This window comes from Ovis canadensis, chromosome 1 (assembly GCF_042477335.2).
Source record: "Ovis canadensis isolate MfBH-ARS-UI-01 breed Bighorn chromosome 1, ARS-UI_OviCan_v2, whole genome shotgun sequence".
Classification (NCBI taxonomy): domain Eukaryota; kingdom Metazoa; phylum Chordata; class Mammalia; order Artiodactyla; family Bovidae; genus Ovis; species Ovis canadensis.
Genome location: NC_091245.1, coordinates 167,288,918 through 167,307,075, shown reverse-complemented (window position 1 = coordinate 167,307,075; position 18,158 = coordinate 167,288,918). Strand labels below are relative to the sequence as shown.

Sequence of the window (18,158 nt, the reverse complement as noted above, 5' to 3'; positions counted from 1 at the left end):
GGCCCTTCCCTCATCTAGTTCAGTACTTTCAAGTTTGACTGACCGAAGTGAATGTGATGGGGGAACAGCAATTTCTCAAAGACGGACGACTTTCCCGTGATCTATCCACATTCTCTGAGATGACTAATGAAGCCAGCCTAGGCCTGGCTAACTCCTGGCATGATCACAGTGAAAAGATACTCTCAAAATAAAACAAGGAAAACTTTTTTTAATGTTTCTATTTGATTTTGAGTATATTCTATCCAACAACATGCCTGACGACATTCACTGTTTGGCATTTCCGAGGAAGTGGTAAAAAAAAATGACTCGGCACAAAAGGCTTCATTCAGCAGTAATGCCTCAGCCCTGGCTCTTGTTTGCCTAAGACCTGTTACCGTAAAGGAAGAGGGGGAGGTTGATTTGATTATCCGTGATCAGAGTCTTGCCGGGGTTTGTCTAGCAGTGATCCGACATCACTAGTGAGTGGCCTATTTCAAAGGCCATGGTTTTGAGCCACACTATTCGAGAAATCCATTTTAAATAAGTTTCTTTCTTTCTCTAAAGTCTACAGCCAATTCCTAAGTTTAACTTTGTTGGCACAGGATAAAATGGTCAATGATTCTGACACATTCACCATTTTGAGTGACCTGGTCTACTCGTTCTTACTATTGAAACAATTGACTTGGGTTTCATTGACTAAACTAGCTCTTCAAGTGTCATGTAGATACAACGTTTTAAACGAGTAAAGCAGAGTCATTGTGTGGCCAATAAAAACAATGGCTAATCTAAAAATTATGTATATTTAATCTTGGGATGTGTTTTTTAACCTACATTTGAACATGGGTGTGTCTGATGTCCTAAGAATTCATTTCAAACAAAATATTGACACCCTAGGGTTAAAAAATCTTCCAGACTTTTCATTTAAACCCTTACTGATTCTCCCCTTTTCTCATGTCCAATCTCTGACTTGGGACAGGGTAGATCAGGAAACCATCTTCAGGACATTTTTGGATTAGAGGTTTTTCTTTTCTTTTTTTTTGCTTTTTACACTTACCATAATAATTTTGAAATCTCTGAGAGAATGAAGAAATTACATAGCAAACACAACTCTTTTACTTTACATTTAGTGTGCATTTTAACATATATTTACTTAAATGTTTAAATGTTTCCTTGATATCTACTGTGAATCCTGCATTAAAGATACAGTGACAAATAAAACCTGCAAGATTTCTGTACTTGTGGAGCATACATTGTTTTGGCTAAAGAGTTCATTTGGATTTTTTTGTAAGATGGTACAGAAAAACCTGAACAAACTTTTTTGCCAACCCAATATTTTAGTGAAGGAAGTCCCCAAAAAAGGAAAAGGAAAAAAAAAAAAAAAAACCAAACCAGATATTTCAGACAGAGGCAAATGCTATAAAGAGGAGGAACAGGATCTTGTGATGGGGTGGGTGTAAGACTGATGCTACTTTAGAAGGCAGTCAGGGAGGGTCTTCCTGAGGAGGTGGCAATTGAATGCAACAAAGGAACCGGTCGTGTGACACTTTGGACAGAGTATGAGCAGAATGCCCAGAAAGTGTCAGGGCTAATGATAGACCTCTATTGTGAGTATTAAATGACTTAATATGTGCAGAGTGCTTACAGTAGTGCCTAGTATCCATAAATGCTCACTGTCTTCAATGCATTCAATAATCATCAAGTATCTGGCAGGTTTCAGCCAATGTTAGGTGCAGGGAACTAGAGCTGGAGAGAATTCTGAGTTAACTGAACTATCTCCACACTCCAATGCAGTGATTCTCAATGAATGCTGGCAGAAGCACTGTGTCTTTCTCATTGGTCTCCCTTACTCCTGACTCCTCCCCCATGGAGGAGTCTAACTAGACAGGCCCAGGGAGAGGACCAAAGCACTGAATTTTCCACAACCTTACTCCAGTTGATGGGTAAGACCACAAAAGTCTGAGAACTACAGTCCTATTGCACAGATTGTAACTAATCGGTTCTTTTCAATATGGTACACTCACATGCTAGTAAAGTAATGCTCAAAATTCTCCAAGCCAGGCTTCAACAATACATGAACCATGAACTTCCAGATGTTCAAGCTGGTTTTAGAAAAGGCAGAGGAACCAGAGATCAAATTGCCAACATTTGCTGGGTCATTAAAAAAGCAAGAGAGTTTCAGAAAAAAAACCACATCTATTTCTGCTTTATTGACTATGCCAAAGCCTTTGACTGTGTGGATCACAGTAAACTGTGGAAAATTTTGAAAGAGATGGGACTACCAGACCACCTGACCTGTCTCTTGAAAAACCTGTATGCAGGTCAGGAAGCAACAGTTAGAACTGGGCATGGAATAACAGACTGGTTCCAAAAAGGAAAAAGAGTGTGTCAAGGCTGTATATTGTCACCCTGCTTATTTAACTTATAATGCAGAGTACATCATGAGAAATGCTGGGCTGGAGGAAGCACAAACTGGAGTCAAGATTGCCAGGAGAAATATCAATAGCCTCAGATATGCAGATGACACCACCCTTATGGCAGAAAGTGAAGAAGAACTAAAGAGCCTCTTGATGAAAGTGAAAGAGGAGAGTGAAAAAGTTGGCTTAAAGCTCAACATTCAGAAAATGAAGATCATGGCATCTGGTCCCATCATTTCATGGCAAATAGATGGGGAAACAGTGGAAACAGTGGCTGACTTTATATTTTGGGGCTCCAAAATCACTGCAGATGGTGACTGCAGCCATGAAATTAAAAGATGCTTACTCCTTGGAAGGAAAGTTATGACCAACCTAGACAGCATATTAAAAAGCAGAGACATTACTTTGTCAACAAAGATCTGTCTAGTCAAAGCTATAGTTTTTCCAGTAGTCATGTATGGATGTGAGAGTTGGACTGTGAAGAAAGCTGAGTGCCGAAGAATTGATGCTTTTGAAGTGTGGTGTTGGAGAAGACTCTTGAGAGTCCCTTGGACTGCAAGGAGATCCAACCAGTCCATTCTAAAGGAGATCAGTCCTGGGTGTTCATTGGAAGGACTGATGTTGAAGCTGAAACTGCAATACTTTGGCTACCTGATGTGAAGAGCTGACTCATTGGTAAAGACCCTGATGCTGGGAAAGATTGAGGGCAGGAGGAGAAGGGGATGACGGAGGATGAGATGGTGGATGGCATCACCGACTCAATGGATGTGGGTTTGGGTAGACTCTGGCAGTTGGTGATGGATAGGGAGGCCTTGCGTGCTGCGGTTCATGGGGTTGCAAAGAGTCAGATACGACTGAGCGACTGAACTGAACTGAGAGCATTGAATATAAGCAATGGCCCCAGTGGAAGGAGTACTTCATTGTGCTCAAGAGTAGCTGTGTTCAGTCTCTGGAGCCATAAATATCATGGGATTATGTTTCACAGTTAACATCCTCTAATCCCTAGGCCTAGATTTGTTTTGTTGATCTTGAGCTGGCTGAGGTTGCTGTGTGTTTTGGATTAACCTGCTTTTGGTCATGGTTTGGAAGGTTTACCTGACACTCTAAGTATCATTTAAAACCTGCCAAAGAGGGGAGAAAAAGGCTTTTACCTTTTAGGAAGAATGTACCAACCAATGTTTGCCAAAGCCTCCTGTAGCCTGAAAGAAATTCTACTTGTAATTAGATTAGCTTAACTGAAATTCCTCCCCTAGGCTCCTCCCCAAATCTATTTTTACAATGTAATGTCACCAAAAGGGGGATGGGAAAGGTTTATGTTCTCTCCCCTTGACTTTCTACTAGAATGTATCTTACTCACTTTCTCACTTTAGAATGACTTGTACACATTTCTAAAAGGTCTTTGAGTCAAGGATCTCAAAGAACATTGGATACAACATTGGATAAAAGAATAGATTCATGTGGATCCAGTCAAGGCTGAGTGATAACGGCCTCTAAAATCCAGACCAGATTCCAGGTAGGTCCATACCTTAGATGTGTGAGGCTTCTGTTTTGTCATTAACTTTCCTAAAAGGATGCTTCCTTTTTTGTTTCATATTTTTCTCTCTCTACTAGCTTCAATCCACTGCTATGCAATACCTGTGGCCAGATAGAATGACAGCAATTGAAAAAAGGCTCCCCTTGAGCTTGAGGTCAGAACTGGTTAGGGTGAATGGACTGATGTAAAAAAAAAAAAAATTTAAAGAAGCATGAACTGATGTAAATTTAAGACAAATTAGAATTTTCGAATTGAGTGGGTGGTCAAAAGAAATGAACATTTGTGGTTGCCAGCCTGTCAGTTATTCAATTTTTAATTTAACTCTTCAGTTTGGTAATGTTCACTTGTCAAAGATGATAAAGATGGAGTGAAGTATGTAGACTACATAAAAACCAGTGAAACTCAAGATAAAGATCTGTTATGCTCAGTGAATGCCAATGTATGTTGTAAATATATGGGGCAATGAGAACCCAAGGCTGGCAGCTGAGAAAAAAAGTACATTAGATAAGAGCTGCTCCCCAGAAAGAAAATTTTCTCTTGTAATTTTTATTAGATTTCAGCTGACAATATGGCTTTTTACATAAAAACAATTGGGAAGAGAAGATTCCTTTTTTACTTTCTGTATTTTCCTTTGACTTAGCAGTTTTTTCCAGTTTTTGTTCATTCATTCAACAAAAATTTGCTGAGTACTAGCTGTATGCCAAGTACCATTCTAATTTCTGGGGACACAACAATAGAGAAGATAGTAAGGTCCTTTCTTTATATGCTGTTAGAATTTCATGTCTTTATCCATAAAAAAATTATAACTAGTTATAATAGTATCCATCAGACAAGCTGAAGTACGATAAAGGAGGCATTCTCTGAGAGAGGGGACCTGACAAAGAAACCGTATTTCCTTGGAATTTGGGGTTCCTTCTGTTTACTTTGCATGTACATCAAATAATTCCAGTATCTATTTGAAAAATACTGTTTACTTAGTTCTGGCTTTATCCAGATTTACAGTGATTTTGGCTACACCCTCAAAGCATTTCCTTGCTCTGCTAGGCTGCAGTCCATGGGGTCTCTACGAGTCGGACACAACTGAATGACTTCACTTTCACTTTTCACTTTCACGCATTAGAGAAGGAAATGGCAACCCACTCCAGTGTTCTTGCCTGGAGAATCCCAGGGACAGGGGAGCCTGGTGGGCTGCCGTCTATGGGTCACACAGAGTTGGATATGACTGAAGTGACTTAGCAGCAGCAGCAGCAGCAGCAATCATATATAGGTGATGTCATGGCACTGTCCCCAGGCCTTTGTGGCCATGCTCAGTACGACACGGCTGCCTCAAAGTTCAAGACTCTGGTTCTCACAAAAGAGCCACTGGCTCACAAACCAAGCACATTTCTTCCCTTTTTCCACTGTAACATTCTTTCCCAAGAGTATAAATCTCAGGCTGATATTTAACATTCCTTTGAACTGAACCATGGACTTTTACCTTGTACTTCTTGAAAGAGTGGAGAGCTAAGCTTCCATTATGCATATTTATAAACATGTTCTAAACGGAAGGCATGATTTTGTAATTCTCTAGTCATGGGTCTTTGAAACTATTTTGTAAGAGAACATCTAGAAACATCGCACTGGATCAGGCTGATTGCCTGGTTTAGGATTCTGTCTCAGGGTGGAGTCCACGGGGCAGTGGAATGTCACTGTTGCTAAACATGGCTCAACCTTGACAAGGTGCTGACGTTTCCCAGAACCTCTGGAATTAAAAACTCCTTTCACTTAAAAAACATTAATTCTGAAATCGAATTAACTAACACCAGTAGAGGTTTATAAGTTTCGGGAAACTAATTTTACCCTAGGCTTCCTTATTTTGGAAAATGAAATTACCACAAGCTCAAAGTTTATGAGATGTTCCTGTTGTTTATTTATTTATTTTGCATCAGAAATTATGACAGCCTCTGTAGTTCTTTTAAAATTTAATTCTTATTTTGATAACTGCATAGTGTTTTAAATATAAGTTTTGAAGAAAGCTATGGTTATACGACATTGCATGGATCACAAAGAATAATGTTGAAAACTAGTCCTATTTCCCTAAAACACCAGTATCTCAAAGTTATTAGTTTTTAAAGTCTGCCTTACATGGACAGCAACAACCTTGCCTTCCTTTCTTCTTTCCTACCCCCTTTCTTTCTTTCTTTCATGGTAAGAATGGATAACACAAGATCTAACCTCTTAAGCTCTTAAAGATACAGTACAGCATCACTATGGAGTAGGAAATGGCAACCCACTCCAGTGTTCTTGCCTGGAAAATTCCATGGACAGAGGAGCCTGACAGGCACAGTCCATGGTGTTGAAAAGAGCCGGACACGACTGAGCGGCTAGGCACGCACACGTAGCGTCATTAACCACCAATACAGTGTTCTCCAGCGGATCTCTAGAACTTAACTCATCTCACACAACTGAACTTCATACCCACTGAACAGCAGCTCTCCAGTTTTGCTCCTCTCAGTCCCTGGCAATTACCATTCTCTTCCCGTTACTGTGCGTTTGACTGATTTAGATACTGAGGAAACATTTTCGATATCAGCAAGTTTTAGGATCTCTCCATAAAGACTTATCCTGAGCCACCATTACTTAGGCACCTTACCTTACCTTATTTTGAGTATCTTTATTTTAAAAGTAACCTTATAGAAACCTGAGCTCTTTGAAGGAAAAGTATGTACATTGTAATACATAATTACATTCATGTGTTCGTCCAAAAGATCCTGTATCCGGTGCTGGAAATACTCATTTCTCTATCCAGTCAGAACTCAGCACCAAGCAATTGCCAACATGTGTATCTCTGTACCACTAGTGTCAATATTTTGGTTTGATAACGATCTTGTAGTTATTGAGGTTAGACATGGTTTGGTAACTGAGAAGTCTTAGATAGGGAGTTAAAAGGATTAGCAGCGACCAGCTTTTTAAATCCAGGAAATCTCTGATAAAAGAAGTCTGGAGTGAGGGGAGTTAGACCTCAATCCACCAGCAAAGATTCAACTTTTCTGCAAAAGTGCTTTCGTGAGGACTCTTGGAAGGCAGGGACACACAGGGCTGTAGAGTTCAGGTGTACAGGCTGAGGGCAGCGCCCAGGAAGAAAAATGAAACACAGACCTCCATCACTGAGCTCTTTACTCCTGTGCATTCACTGCGAGTGTCCTTACTACCTCTAGCACTTCTGCATAATAGACCAGGAGATCAAACTTGCTGTCCCGTTGCCTGTCCTGTGTGCAGGACAATTTGAGAAAAGCCATTGTCTCTCTATTTGCTCTCATGACCACGTTCACAGGATAAGTTGAGTTAGTGTCTCAAAAATGTAATCTAGCTTTAAAGAACTTCCAGCCGTGTAAATTACATTTTCACTTTTTCTACTTCATACATGAAGGAAGCAGGGTCCAGAGAGGTTAAGCATCCTGACCAAAGTTGCAGGGCAAGTTCAAAGTTGATTCCAAGTTGGTTCTCTCTCTCTTTCTTTTCTTTTCTTTTTTTTTTTTTTGCATTGTGGTATCTTTTGTAGGTAGAAACATTTCTTTAGTTATTCCACATAAGATGATTTCATTTTGAAGAATTGAAAAAATTAAATGCTTCAATATATATGTTATAAAAATTTTAAACCCATATCTGGGAGCTGGTAGCTGTTCATAGCAATACCCCCTTATCTGTGGGTAAGACCCCACTGGATGCCTGAAACCTTGGATAGTACCAAGCCCTATGTACTATGTTTTTCCTATACCTACATACCTATGATAAAATTCAATTTATAAATTAATCACAGTAAGAGATTAACAATAGTAACTAATAACAAAATAGAACAATTATAACAATACAGTATAATGAAAGTTATGTAAATGTGGTCTCTCTCTCAAAATATCTTATTGTACAAAGTTAATGTCTTTTCCATTTTAATTAAGTACTTATCACACACTGGGGGCATAATTTTTACAGTTTATAATGTGACTGCAAAACCTGCATGGATTTCTTTTTTCTTCTTCACAATTTCATAGATAGAAACTTTGTTTTTTACTGTAGATCTTAGCAGCCTCAGCATGTTTTTCTTTTTTCCTTGTGAAGTCAAGAACTTCCCCTTTATCATTTAGAAGAAACACTTTATAGCTCCTCTTGTGCTGTGCTTAGTTGCTCAGTTGTGTCTGACTGTTTGTGACCCCATGGACCGTGGCCTGCAAGGCTTCGGCATATCCTAATTACCAGTATAACTGCTCTGGGGCTTGGAGGTCATTATTAGGTAAAATAATTGTGACTTGAACACAGCACTGAGATACCACCATGGTTGATCTGATAACTGAACCGGCTCCAAACTGACTAACTAATGGGGCAAAGGGATAATATTAATACTATCTTGGGTGGGTTGGGGCAAGAGGGCACAAGATTTCATCATGCTACTCAGAATGGCATGCGATTTAAAACTTATGAATTGTTTATTTCTGGAATTTGCCATTTGATGTTTTCAGATGGTGGTTGACTGTAACAAACTGCAGAAAACAAAACCATGATAAGGGTGGCGCTGCTGTACAGGTATCAATTGTTTCCATTACCTGTGTATTTAAACGGCTGATATAAGAAAGACTGGCTAGAACAGTATCTCTCCAGCAACTGTTTAGGTTCAATCCCAGCTCTACCACTCTACTGGCTGGGCAGCCTCAGGCAAGCGTAATTTCTCTGCATATCTGTAGCTATAGTTCCTGTCTATAAAGTGGTCATAATAATTGTTATTGGGTTGCTGTGAATAACTGAACACAGATACAGTGTTAAAACAGTTCCTAGCACAAAGTGATATGTACCTGTTTATGTCTACAGTGCCTAGGTACAAATGAAGACAAGACCAGCGTACATTAGAGTTTGTTCTCAGAAGTTCTCATCTTAAACACTTTTGTAAAAAGTTTCCCAATGAAAGCATCGCTTCATTCTGTAGTCTCTAGATGCAGTAACTCAAAGCTATCACTAGATGGCGACTGTGATCCACTATGACTTGAGAAGCAGTCGGTTTTAACAGAAGGATCAAACCCTGGAATTTGTTTTCTGCGCAGCGCAGCACTGTGATCTCCGGCGGCCCCTTCCCCACAAGTTGGGCCTTTAACAGAATTGTTACGGTCAGCAAAGTCTGCCTTCCGTGGCCACTCTTGGAACGCACCCACAGGCACCCAACCTTCCTGATGGCAGCTTCCCAGAAGCCTGGGTTTCCTTGCTTTCACCCTACAGTGAACTTGTTCTCTGCCAGGTGGCAACAGGACAGTGTCAGGATATCCTGTGTTAAGTTGATTAATCCCTGGTTCTCGAAGTGTGGGACATGGCCCCCCCCCCCCCGCCCACCCCCTGCCCCATAGCAGCCTCAGCATCACCTGGGAACTTGCTAGATATGCAAATTCTGGGGCTCCCTCTCAGACGCGCTGACCAGGAATCAGTATTTTCACAAGCCCACCTGATGATTCTGATCTCTGCTAAAGTTTGCGAACCACTGAGATGAACCAGTGTTTAACATCACTTAAAAGCTGGCACTGTGTGGGTTCTTAGAGGCCATTTTGCCCAATTCATTCATTCTACTAAGGAGAGTGAGCCCAGAGAGTTAAATGACTCACTGAAGACCACAAGGTTAGTCTTGTGGCAGGGCCAGGGCTGTGGAGTTGTGTCCCCCAACTTTTCCCAAGACACGCTTCACCCTCTTTCCCCTTCAAAACTGAGGTCACAAGGTACACATTCTAGCCTCATAACTACTTATGAAGAAAAAAAACCACTTGTATATTTACACAGGCGTTAGTTCATTCGTTTAAATAGATGTTTCTATAGGGATACAAAAATGTGTGTGCAATGCATTTCCAGTTTAGTGCGTACGTGTGTGTGTTAGAGGCGAGAAATCAAGTTTAAAAAAAAGTCGCGATTCAGTCGCTAGAAGAGGCATATTACAGGGCACCTTGGGAAATAAGTGAAAGCAACGAGGTCAGGCACAGGGATGAGGGAAGACAAGTAAGAGGAGGGAGTGGCAGAGCTGAAACTTCCGCCCAGGGAAGTAGGGAAAAGACATGGGGAAAGAGGGGTCGGCACGCGTGAGGACATGGGGCCATGAACACGGGAGGGGATCTCAGGAGTTTGGTTTGCTTGAGGGGAAAGGTATGTGTGGAGGAGCTAGTGTGTTTTCAGTAACATTGCTGCTGTGACTACCATCTGACACTTAGCAAATGTCAACTATGTTCCACTCACTGTACTAAGCATTTTACATCGATTATTGATTTAATCCTTAAACAGCTCTGTGAGAATCTACTCTTATTCCCATTTTATGGATGACAGTAGGATTGCATGCACTGTTCTATTTTCCTTAGAATCAAGTGTTACTATCTCAGCTTCTTAGACAAATTTAGGAAAAAGAGCCTTAATATTTACTTGTTACAGGACAATCTCCGTAATGCGTAGTATATATTTTTTTAGGAGGGGGATGAGGAACATGTTTTTAATACATAACAATTTTATATAAGCATGCTTTCATAAATGCATAAAATCAGGAGGATTTTGACATTGTTTTTAAACTCTAGGAATGAATGTTCCATTATTTTTTGGTCTACCAGTAACTGTGGGAGTAGCCAAGTTCTCATGATAGCAAATGATTTGCATCTGAAAAGTGGCAAAGAAAGTTCCTTTTGATTATTTAACTCACTGAAGAAAGGAATATGAGTAAGGAGTGAGTGATCTGGTCTGAAAGCACTGGCTTTGTTATGCTTTTGGTTTTTACTTTATAGGGATTCACTGGAAATGTGCTTTAAACATGTAATATGAATATTAGTTAACATTAGTATATTTTCTTTCTTGCACAGGAGTACCCACAACTAAACTATCAAGTTCCAGTAGCATTTGAAATACCTAGCATTTCTTAGGTGCTGCTGCTGCTGCTGCTAAGTTGCTTCAGTCGTGTCCGACTCTGTGTGACCCCATAGACAGCAGCCCACCAGGCTCCTCTGTCCTTGGGATTCTCCAGGCAAGAACACTGGAGTGGGTTGCCATTTCCTTCTCCCCTTTCTTAGGTAAGCTTCCAGAAATTCCTAGACACTTTGGGATATTTTTCAGTGATTTCATTTTTTCCTGAGAAAATAATTTTTATGCTCCTTAGTTTTCTCATCTGTAGAATGTTGGTAGTGGATGAGATAATCTAGAAGGCCCCTTTCAGCTCTAATGGTCTGTGGATTTATGATTTAATGATTAAATGGCACAAAGAACTCATTTCTGAGTTTTCTTTGTAGTTAAATTTTAGTGTTGTTGTTATAAAAGGAGTTAGCTGACCAACTGTTTCTCTATGAATACTTGAAATGGAAGCCTAAAATAGCTCTGTATTTCACTGTTTTTAGGATCACTATGATCACTATCCTGCTCAGAGATATGATTATATAACATATTCTCACATGACGTTTTACACATCTCAAGTTCTAAGACTAAGGCCAGGTTGTAGACACCGTTAGAAATGACTGATAGCCGGTTTGTTTTATAGAAGAGGTGCACTTTATATGATGCTCTGGTTTTCTGGTTGCTCTAATAACAACTCTGAGCTTTAAGTGCACCATATTACAACCTTGATCTTTATACTCATGTACATGGCTGAGGGGAAACTGCTTTCTTAAGAAAATCTAGAAAATCCAACCTAGCTTTTACCTCCACTATCTAGAGAAACTGAATAATAGCTCACAGGATGTTTTATTTTGAATCAAAGGAAAGGCAACAATGCCTCAAAAGAAGAACCTATAAAATATATAATTATTTTACAGTTTTATGGTTGAGAACAAAATTTGCATTTTACACCAGCCTCTCACCAAGATAATTTTATTTTTCTTATTTGTAGTCATTTTTGGAGTTGATTACAACTTTTCTATTCAGTTATTATAAAAGCAGTACATGTTTACTCAAGAATTATTATAAAAAAGTATAAATAAGGACAGAAATATCTAAAATTCTACTACCCAGAGTTGGTTAGTGTTACTGTTTTTCTTTTTATTTCACCTCAGGTAAGCATGAACATTAAGAAACTGGTAACAATTTGGAATCTTAAAAAATATTATATGTTATTAGCTTACATATACAATTTTTATTGTCAACCTTCAAAGGTAGCATTTTATTTTTACTGTATAAACAGTTATAAAGCTCTTTAGTTTTCACTGTTTTGTGATGTTTAGTGCCATTTTGATATAGACCCCCTTTTAGTTTATTTATATTCATTTCTTATTTTTCCAGAAAATATTTAAGGTTGAATCCTCCAAGTGGTAATAATGCATAGAGGAAAACAAATCTCTGAAACTCATATAGTTATATTTTGTGGACCTTTGCTTTGTAAATAATAGTTACATTTTAACACCTTGGAGAACATTGTAAAGATTTCTATTGTACCATAAAGAAACCTTTAGAAAGGCAAGAGTAATTTCTCCTTCATATAATCTTGTTTATAAGTATGTATATTTCAAAAGGCTTCCCTGGTGCAAAGTAGGAAACGTGGTTCGATCCCTGGGTTGGGAAGATCCCCTTGAGAAGGGCATGGCAACCCACTCCTGTATTCTTGCCTGGGAAATCCCATGGACAGAGGAGCCTCGGGATCTACAGTCCATGGGGTCTCCAAGAGTTACACACAACTTAGTGACTAAACAATAACAACTGTTTTTCAAAAACATGTTCTATACCTTGTGCCCTCTTTGAATGTTGATTTTTGATCTTATTACTCAATATTACATTATATTCTAATATTGTCTCCATAGCTCACATTGTGACTTCAAACAGCAGGGAAGTAAGAGGCAGTAATACTTAAGAACCGTGTTTCTGGTTGTTGTTGCTAATTTTCAAATCTCTAAATGAGATAATCTTGGTTTAACTCTTAATATAGTGCCCAAGACTACATAATAAATGCCAAATAGATGTTAGTTTTCAGTAATTTGAGCTATTTTGGTTTTTTGTTTACTATATATTTTTTTCTGCTAAATAAGAAATTTTAATTTACCGCTTTTCCTGAGGACTTTCACTTAGATTTTTCAAAAGAGAAATAAGCTACTTCTTTAGGGATTATATATAAAATATTGTAAAGAGTTGGTAGGAGGAATAAAATATACTACATTTTATAATAAATTTATATATAGTTATTATTTTACATTACTTGTATCACCTAATTGCCCAGTGTCTCATTCACTCATAATGTTAATGGGAACCCATTTAAAAATAAGCTGTGCTTCAGAGTCATAAATATAGTTTATACTTCTTTCCAAGGTATGTTTACTCTAAGCTTTCCAAACATTCGGCAAGTATAAAATGAGGCCTTTTAATGAATGAGCAATTTGAGGCATCGACTAATAAAGTCTGACTTTTTCCCTGCCTGTGAAAGATGGGTGAGAAAGACTAAATCATTACTCCAAATCTACACCGATCTGTGTTTGACAGAATTTTTGGAAATTGGTTTCAGCCACATCATGGCAGGTGTATAAAGAAGTCCAGGACCGTGAAATCTACCCTGTGGGCTCTGAACCAGGAAAGCCTCAGTCCAGCTCTGACCAACAGAAGCACTGTGAGCCATGTACGTGACTTGACATTTTCTAACAGCCACATTAAAGAAGCTGAGGGGACAGAGATTAATTTTAATCTTACAGTTTATTCAGCTGAAGATATAAAAAATTATTATTTTGATGTGGAATCAATGTAAAAATATTAATGAGATAGTTTACACTCTGATTTTTTTTGTTCTAGGTCTTAGAAAATACTGTATTTTATAGCCAGTGTATGTCTCAGTTGGGACTAGCCACATTTCAAGTATTATATCACCACCTGTGGCTCATGGCTACCTTACTGGACAGTCCAGCTTTGGAGGCGCTGCAGCATGGTAGTGTGGTGTATAGAAACGGAGACAAAGGCCAGCTTGGAATCATCACATATGTCTGTTTCTGGCTCTGACATTTGATATTGAGATGGCAAGTGATTTAGTGTCTCTGGGTCTCAAATTCCTACTCTCTATAATAGGGAGTGTTAATAACTGCCAGACTCCTCTTAGGATGCTGTGAGGAAGATTTAAATAATATATTGTATTTGAAAATGCTGTGTAAGATCATAAAGCACCAGACATATGTAAGACATTATAGCTCTCTTTTACTGTAGAATTACTCTCATGACTTGCCCAAGGCCACATTCCCAGTTGGTAGGAGAATCAAGGATAGAATCTGGGACTTCTGACTTCTAGCCATCTGCTTCAACTAAAGGCTGTTCAAAACATGCTAGGTTAAAGAAAAAAAATTTTTTTATTTAAAAAAAAATTAGGAAGGAAGAGAGTGGCAGCAAGAAATAAATTACATATTAGATGGTTAGGGTCTTCTTGGACACTGTTATATGTTCTTCAGTAAAATTATACATTCAGGATATTTATATACTTACATATTAGCACTACAACCATCAAGGACTGACTTTATTGCTGTCATGCAATAGAACCATACGTTCTTCAGTGTTTCAAACAACTTCTAAATTGACCTGTGGTTTCCCCACTCTATTTATCTCCAAAACATAGTATAACCACAAGAAAGCCCTTCTGTACTGGGCTTGATTAATAAAACAGATATGGATCAATTTATCAGGTTTTCCACGGATATTTTTGGTTACAGATGTAACTCATTAATCCCCATGTGTGAGACACCACTTCTCTAGTGTGAATCCAAGAGACACATTAATCTCTGAACAGAAAGTGTAAATAATTTAGTTCAATTCACCATATTATTTGGTGCTGACTGTGCATAAGACACATCAAGTATTTTTAAGGAACAAATGGACTTTGTTTCTATGATAATCGTCCCTCAGAAATACGTTCTTCAAACTTGAGGAAAAATATGGAGCCTAACAAACTTTCTATGATATATGATTCAGGAATCTCTATTTTCAGAAGATATAAAGATGATCAGAAAGAAAATTCCAGATTTTCCAAAAAATAATTTTAAAAGTTATGTTCTTTACTTTTGGAGGACACATAGCAGATTAGTTATTATGATCTATTTCCCTAATTGTAAGTCTATTATAGTTTTCATATTTAAAATTTTAGGGTCATTTTCTACATTTGTTTCAATGAATTTCTTCCTAGAACTTAAAAATCACATAAAATATTTAGCTTTGTACTACGTGAAATTAAGCGTAAGCCAAGTTCATTTTTGCTGAGAAGAATGCACTCAAGAAGCTCTTTATTTCCTTTTCAGTCAAAATTCCTTCTTAAAAATGACTTTCATCGGTTTTTTTAAATAGAAAACTATCATAAACTTCAGTTCTGCCTGAACTGATGACTACATTGAATAAATATAATTTTTATTTTCACTTGTTGAATGATTGCTGTTGATCACTGAGTGAAACCATTTATTGAGCAAACTTTACATTTTCTTGCTTTTTGCACCCTAGTTTAGAAACAAAGTTAAATTTTTTAAAAGTTCAAAAAAATGTATTCTTGATATTTCCATCATAACTTTATAACTTTCCTTTCCTCTTCCCTATGATAACCACCTTCTGTATTTTTATGATTTACTTAAACATTATTATTGTGATTTTCCACTGTGTGAACCCATCAGTGTTTTTTGCAGCAAGATTTTGTTACAACAAGTCCAGAAGTAGCCGAGCTTTAGTTGGTTGCAACAATTATCAGGTTTCTCTGGGTTTAGTTCAGAACCTTACCCTGATGTTATGAATGTAACCCACACCATGCCTCCTTCTTCAGGTTCTCCAAAATATGTGATTGGTTCTACAACCTGTCATATATTTTTTATTCAATGGTTTTACATTATAAATATTTCATTCAATTAACATCTGGCTTTGATGGAATGCAGCCAAAATAATAAGTGGTAAAAAAATGTGATACATGAGGATAAAGGAATAATGTACTTGCATTTCTCCAGGAACTCTGAATAGATTCATTCTAGACAGGATGCGGTCATGTGGCATTAAGTATAGGGCTAGATGCTGTGTTCTTCTTTTTGTTCAAGTGCACCTCCAGCAACAACACAAAAATCTGAGGAATCTTAGCTCTTCATTCTTTAAATTACTAAATAAAATTGATAGACTATAAAAAGCCATTGTACTATTAAATATTAGGAAACATTGAGTTGTGTGTCCAAAAGTCACACTTAAGACCAGGCAAGGGTAATAAGCATGAGATGGCTGTGGATACTATGAGATAATGTCTACTTGTCGGAAATGGATAGAATTTTTTTCTGTCAAAGTTCAAAAGTTGATGATTTACTTTATATTTTAATGGCTTCTACTGAGAGATCTATTAAGGAATAAAAGAGATTCTGTCATGCTGTTATTATTTTTCACTGTTGATATGTTCAATATTGCATATGAATAAAACCATATTTGTTACACCGTGCTCTGTTTCATACATCCTAGATTGTCTTTAGGAAAATTTAGTACACGTCACTTCAGTCATCTGAAAGGAATCATTTCTTCATTACAACTCATAACTTTAAACTACAAAGTATCAGCCAGAAAAGAAAAATTGGCACAATTAAGAGAAATTTGATAATGGTAGAAAAGCGCATACAGACATGACTGGGAGATGATAAGATTATTTTAATTTTCCCATTTGCGCTAGAATTATTTATTTTACAAATCTCCAGATCTTTTATTACTTAAAACCCTCTGCTGAATCATGAAAAGAAGCTTAAGTTAGCAATTTTCTTCTGCAAAATCTAGCTGCTAGCATCTGGTGAACACTTGGATACCTAGTCAGGTCCTATGGAAATGATTATTTTAAGACTCTATTCAGCATGCCTGGGCTTAAAAATCAGCTCGAATCACACTCTGCACATGTATTTTACTCTTGGGGATTTTAAAACCTGGCATTAGTAGCGATGGTTTCAAGGCTTTTGCGGTGGAGATGAGGGTGGGAAATAGGACAAGCAGGCAGGCTGGACACCCCAACAGCCCCTGTGCTCCCTGAACAGACAGTGACTTCTGCAGATGCCCCCACAGCCCCTGTGGGCCACCAGCCACCAGGCCATCGTGCCCTCCACGGCTTCTCACACTTACATTTAGACTTGTCCCGCCTACAGAATCGAGGACCACCGTCCTTGCTTGTGCCTCCCTGTGGCACGTGTGGGCTGGCTTCTATCTCTTCAGATGCTGCTCCACTTCCAGAAGAGCTTCTGAGGTAGGAAAAAAGAGAATACTTTTACTCAGTTGGAAAGACGACGAGAATATGGGTTATTATCAAAGTGCACTGTTCCGGGATCACAGGAGAAATTACATTATAGCAACATATAAATACATGTTTCAATAAAAGATGCTGTTATGGACCAGAATTTAAGTGCACATTTAGTTGATATTAGAGATATTTGTATGCTGATTCGGAGAGAGAATAATTTTGTGTATTTCTATGTATGCAAATAGGTGCTTATTTATTTTTAAACACTTACTACCATATATATAATTTTTATCCAGATAAACACTTCTTGTATATGTTTATTGCTTTTCATGGTTATATTATGTGCTCAGTTCAGTTCAGTTCAGTTCAGTTGCTCAGTTGTGTCCGACTCTTTGCAACCCCATGAATCGCAGCACACCAGGCCTCCCTGTCCATCACCAACTCCCGGAGTTCCCATTAATTTAATTTCTGTTAATACGGATTGCAGATAATTTAGAAAGGATGTGGGCAATTGCTACAGTGGGAGGAAATTTATGGAAGTAATATCTCAGGGAGCAATGTTAGGTTAATTTAAGAAAAGGGATCTGTGCCATCAACATATTTCCATCTAATTTGCATACAATAGTATTTGAATTAGAAATTGTTCTCTATTATTTATCAAATCAGGCCTGGTAGAACTTTAATTCAGCAGCACTTTCAGGTTTTTGTTTGAGATTTTTAATTAGAGTGTACTTTATAAACCATCTGTAATTTAGACTTTTTACAAGGCATACGGAAGCTTCTCCCCATTTAGTCAGAATTTCAGAAATTTAGCTCTGTGTTTCACATATTAGTCTCTATTTTGTTTTGGTACATTTCACAGAGACTTGTTTAGGAAATATTCTTTATATTTGTCGTTCAAAAAAAGATTTAAACAGGGAAACTTTAGACACTTAAAAAGATTTGAAAGCCAGGATTAGTTGATTAGGAAATAAATGCAGAATTGGGTTTCTAATTTAGAATTTCTGCATTATGACATAAGTGATATATTCCAGGGCAGTGCTATTCAATAAAACTTTCTGTGATAAAG

At 37.9% G+C, this 18,158-nt stretch overlaps 1 protein-coding gene across 1 annotated transcript in view; it reads right to left on the bottom strand.

The window, feature by feature from the left end:
- COL8A1 (collagen type VIII alpha 1 chain) overlaps positions 1-18,158 on the bottom strand; it is a 166,603-nt gene that overhangs the window by 44,668 nt on the left and 103,777 nt on the right. The window contains exon 2 of the mRNA XM_069551085.1: positions 16,975-17,090. The gene's annotated coding sequence lies outside the window, so the exon portion shown is untranslated. The remainder of the gene's footprint in view (positions 1-16,974; positions 17,091-18,158) is intronic.